This window comes from Zeugodacus cucurbitae, chromosome 6, assembly GCF_028554725.1.
Source record: "Zeugodacus cucurbitae isolate PBARC_wt_2022May chromosome 6, idZeuCucr1.2, whole genome shotgun sequence".
In the NCBI taxonomy this organism is placed as follows: domain Eukaryota; kingdom Metazoa; phylum Arthropoda; class Insecta; order Diptera; family Tephritidae; genus Zeugodacus; species Zeugodacus cucurbitae.
The window spans coordinates 41,661,989-41,667,988 of record NC_071671.1 but is presented as its reverse complement, the minus strand read 5'-3'; positions in this window follow the sequence as shown (position 1 = coordinate 41,667,988).

Here is a 6,000-nt window from a genome sequence, read left to right as displayed (position 1 = left end):
GCAAAACCTACCTAAACAAAAAAGTTCCTTCATATTAACGAGCCGGGAAAAGAAAATACTAACTGCTGTTGATGTTGGCCTTAAAAATATTAATGAATGTACCAAGATATATTTACCAAGATATTATTTGATTTTTTTAAACGAATAGCGTTATTAGTTTATTCTTATGATATTCGAAAACAATCCCACCCCTACTTTACACACTACATACGCATATACGTATACATTGACTTTGCACGACTTGGATATATTTATTTGATCATGTATAACTTTCCTATTTATCCATGGATTTTGTTCGTTGGTAGCTTATTTTTTTATAAAGAAACAGGACTTCATATAAAATAAAAAAATTAAAAAAATATCTTTTGTTTTAAAATTTTTTTCTTGCCAAAGTTTATTTTTTTTCAATTTTTTCATAAAAAAATTTAAAAACACGAAGTGATTAATCAATTTCTCAGAAATTATAAGGCCTATGGAAAAATGGAGTAGGAAATTTCATTCACTTTTATTTTCAATAATTTGCTGTAAGATTGCTCAACTGGTCAGTGAGATATACATGATTAAATGAAGACACCTTTTTTTTGGTCGAATAACGGTAAATTGCAAATATCTCAAAAACGTATCCATAAAAAAAAATTAACTCGATTTTCGAAATCAGCGAGCCATTTCACATACAAATTGGATAGTGGCATCCGTGGAATGAAAAACAAATTCAAATTTGTGATCCAGTGTAATCGGGTTATAAACCATTAAAATTGATGACATCGGAACTATCCACGCCCACCCCCATAAAAAGTTTATGTTGAAAACTTCGAAAAGTGGGTTAACTCACTAACAAAAGACATCAGAAACACTAAATTTTACGAAAGAAATAGCAGGATATAGCTGTACTCAGATTTTTATAAAAAAAATGTAAATGGGCGCGCCGTCGCCCACTTTTGGGTCAGAATCCATATCTCGGGAATTATTAAACCGATTTCAATTAAATTTGGTACATAATATTCTTGACACCCTGACGTTACCAATTATGATGATGTGAAATAGGGTCATAACATCCCCAAGCTCCCATATAACATATTTTAAAGTTTTCACACATCCGGTGAGCTTTATACCGTATACTCGTATATCGTTTAATAGGTGAGATATCTTAGAAAAATTAAGTGAGCGTAATGTCTTGGATATGGTTAGTGGCGAAAATCGGTTCAGAAATTACAACAATGCTTTAAGCTGAATATGTGGGTCAAATTGTGAGAGTATCAAATGTTCGGATACACCAGAACTTAGCCCTTCATTTCTTGTTCCCTTTACAATTAAACCACGCCTACTTTTTAAATGTAATAAAAAAATTAGTTCTCTTCTTCTTCTTGACTAGACCCCGCTTACGCGGTTATAGCCGAGTCCAAAACAGCGCACCACGTATCCCTCCTTATGGCAGTTTGGCGCCAATTGGTTATACCAAGCAAAGCCAGATCCCTCTCCACCTGGTCCTTCCATCGGAGTGGAGGTCTCTCTCTTCCTCGGCTTCCTCCAGCGGGTACTGCATCGAATACTTTCAAAGCAGGAGCACTTTCTTCCATTCGGACAACATGACCTAGCCAGCGTAGCAGCTGGTTTTTATACGCTGAACTATGTCAATGTCGTCGTATAACTCGTACAGCTCATAGTTCCATCGTCTGCGATATTCGCCGTTGCCAATGTTTAAGGGACCATAAATCTTCCTCAAAACCTTTCTCTCGAAAACTCTTAGTGCCGTCTCATCGGATGTTGACATCGTCCACGCTTCTGCACCGTAAAGTAGGACGGGAATGATGAGAGACTTGTAGAGTTTGGTTTTTGTTCGTCGAGAGAGGATTTTACTTTTCAATTGCCTACTTAGTCCATAGTAGCACCTGTTGGCAAGAGTGATTCTGCGTTGGATTTCCAGGCTGACATTGTTATTGCTGTTAATGCTAGTTCCCAGGTAGACGAAACTATCTACAACCTCAAAGTTATGACTGTCAACAGTGACGTGGGAGCCAAGACGCTAATGCGCTGGCTGTTTGTTTGATGACAGGAGAAATTTCGTCTTGCCCTCGTTCACCACCAGACCCATACGCTTCGCTTCCTTATCCAGTCTAGAAAAAGCAGAACTAACGGCGCGGGTGTTGTTTCCAATGATATCGATATCGTCGGCGTACGCCAGTAGCTGTACACTCTTGTAGAAGATTGTACCTTCTCTATTTAGCTCTGCTGCTCTTATAATTTTTTCCAGCATCAAGTTAAAGAAGTCGCACGATAGTGAGTCACCTTGTCTGAAACCTCGTCTGGTATCGAACGGCTCGGAGAGGTCCTTCCCGATCCTGACGGAGCGTTTGGTGTTGCTCAACGTCAGCTTACACAGCCGTATTAGTTTCGAGGGGATACCAAATTCAGACATCGCGGCATAAAGGCAGCTCCTTTTCGTGCTGTCGAAAGCAGCTTTAAAGTCGACAAAGAGATGGTGTGTGTCGATCCTATTTTCACTGGTCTTCTCCAAAATTTGGCGCATGGTGAATATCTGGTCTGTTGTTGATTTTCCAGGTCTAAAGCCACACTGATAAGGTCCAATCAGTTTGTTGACGGTGGGCTTTAGTCTTTCACACAATACGCTCGACAGAACCTTATACGCGATGTTGAGGAGGCTTATCCCACGGTAATTGGCGCAAATTGTGGGGTCTCCCTTTTTGTGTATTGGGCAGAGTACACTGAGATTCCAATCGTCAGGCATGCTTTCTTCCGACCATATTCTGCAAAGAAGCTGATGTGTCGGGTTCGCCATCTCCTGTTGTTGTACTTTCACTGCCATTCAGCAGGCTGGAGAAGTGTTTCCTCCACAAACTCAGTATACTCTGGTCATCAATAACTAGATCACTCCAGGGGGTCCTACAGGAGTGTGCTCCGGTCTTGAAACCTTCAGTTAGTCGCCGGATCTTTTCGTAAAATTTTCGAGCATTACCGCTGTCGGCCAGCTTGTCAAGCTCTTCATACTCACGCATTTCGGCCTCTTTCTGTTTTTGTCTGCAAATGCGTCTAACAATATGGGTTTTTATATTTCGAACCATTATTTTCAGACCTAGTCTACTCTTTCTTTGTCGTATTATTTTCAAATATAATAGTATTAGTATATTTCAACAGTTCTGACGACAGTTTTGAAAAATAAAAAATAATAATATTCTATTATGTTAAATAGTATCATATAAATCATATGTTTTTTTTTGTGGATGTATAAGAATTAATAGAAATACAATATAATACTACGTTCAGACCGACATTGAAAACATGTTTTCATGGAAAAAATGGGTCAAACGAAATCACAGTTTTCGCTGAAAACTTCTTGAAAACTTACATTCCACTCATTATAATCGATCTGCTCTAGTTTAGTCGATATGATGTAAAACTTTTTAAATCATATACTTCTCATAACGAAAGGACTGAGTTGCAATCGGATTTAAATAATTTAGTTACTTGGTGTCACAAAAATGATAAAAAATGTAAAACGATGTGCTTTTCCCGTAGAACTGTTGATCTTTCTCCCTATGTAATAAATAACTTCGGTTTAGAGCAAGTTTTTAGCTTTGTTGATTTAGGAGTTACTATGGACCCTAAACTTAATTTTAATTCTGATGTAAATTCAATTGTCTTAAAAGCTTAGCTTTGTTAAACGTTGGTCTAAAGAATTTAGTGATCCGTATATTACTAAAATTCTTTTTACAACATTGGTAAGACCTATATTGGAGTATGGTTCTGTGGTATGGAATCCTTGCTATCAATCCCATTCTGATAAGCTTGAGTCCGTTCAAAAACAATTTCTACTTTTTGAATTAGGCAACTTACATTAGGATTCAAGATTGAATCTTCCCCCGTATACTAGTCGTTTAAAACTTATAAATCTTCCCACACTCACTAGTCGCAGAGAAATGCTAAGTAAAAACTTCTAGTAAAACTTCTGAATGGTTCTGTTTGTAGTTCATTCCTTTTGTCTGATATTAAGTTTAATGTCCCATTTCGTTCATCTAGGCAGTTACGGCCTTTACTTCTAAAATCTTCTAGAACAAATTTTGAGTTAAATGAACCATTCCGCCGAATATGTCAGGTTTTTAATTCTCATTCCAGCACATTTGATCCATCTGACTCAATATTTAGCATCAAAAAAACTATTTTGTCTTCTTTTAATAAGTAATATTCAGAATTTTTTATCTTTTTGTTTTTATAAATTTTTAAATCTCAGCTGTTGAAATGTTTCTTTCTGTTGCTGAGCAGTTTGAGTACCGGACGCTTAAAAATCTCTTGCCTTTCTAGACTCGGCAAATTCCGCTCGGTTGCGCGGGAGGAGGGTAATCGTTTGGGTTTATTATTGGAAAACATATTTGTCAGCTCTAAATTGTCATTTGATATTGTAAACAAATTCCACTACTTTGTCAGAATAATGGAGAAACAAAAATAAAAATAAGAAAGGAAGGGCTAAGCTCGTGTGTGACCGAACATTTTATACTCTCGCAATTTATTTGTTTAATGTTATTAAGCGCTCTTTTCTTTTCTCGAATGGTGACTTTTTATATTTCAATACTATACACATGCTGCCATTACCTTTTTGAATGTGCTCCATTTTGTACACGATTAAAGAACAAAAAAATGTCACCCTATTATGCTGGTCATCTCTCACTGACAATTTGATAACTAGAGCACAGGGCGGAATAAATTCAAAAAATGTTTTAGAAACAAGTAAGGAAAAGCTAAGTTCGGGTGCAACCGAACAATTCATACTCTCGCAATTTATTGATTTATTTTTATTAAGATAACACACAATTTGACCCAATTTGAAAATAATATAATTAGGTATATGAGAGCTAGGGGAAGTTACACTAATAGAAGAAAAATATTTCCTCTAAATTAAATTAAGATACCTGAGAGATTTACCAAAATTTTCGGAGAAAAATTAGCATAGGGCACTGAATTCTTCATATTCGATATCAGGGGCTTTGAAAAGTTATAGTTTCATTCATACAGATTCCTTCTGCAATTTCTTCTGTAAAATTTAGTATTTCTGACGTGTGAGATAACCCACTTTTAGTAATTTTCAACCGTGGCGTGGTTATTATCCGATTTCTTTCATTTTTGGACTGTATTAAGAAGTGGCTAAAAAAACGGCTCCAGAAAGTTTGGTTTATATAACTCTATTAGTTTGCGAGATATGTACAAGAAACCTATTTGGGGGCGGAGCCACGCCCACTTCCCCAAAAAGATTACATCCAAATACGCCCCTTCCTAGTGCGATCCTTTGTTTCAAATTTTACGTTTATAACTTTATTTATGTCTTAGTTATGAGACTTTATGTGTTTTCGGTTTTCGCCATTTTGTGGGCGTGGCAGTGGTCCGATGTTGCCCTTTTTTTGCCCTTTCACGGTCCCAAAGAACATGTGTCCAAGTTTCATGAAGATATCTCAATTTTTACTCAAGTTATCCGTTGCACGGACGGACGGACAGACAGACAGACATTCGGATTTTGACTCGTCACCCTGATCATTTTGATATATATAACCCTATATCTAACTCGTTTAGTTTTATGAGTTACAAACAACCGTTATGTGAACAAAACTATAATACTCTCTTTGCAACTTTTGTTGCGAGAGTATAAAAAAGCGCTTTAAAATTACATGCAACTCGACTCATTTATTGGGTACAAAGTCTACTAGAAAACAAAAATCATTATATGAATGATGTTGTAATTCCTGAAGTTTCATTAATATATCAGAAGTTTTACTCAAGTAAACGCTTGCACGGACAGACGGATTTTAACGCATCTCGTCATCCTGATCATTTTGATATTTATAACCCAATACGTTTAGTTTTATGACTTACAAACAACTTGAGAACAAAACTTTGATACTTTCTTAGCAACACGTTGCGGGAGTATAAAAATGATCAAATGTAATCAAACAAATAAATTTGTGAATTGTCAATGAAAACGCATCGAAAACAAAA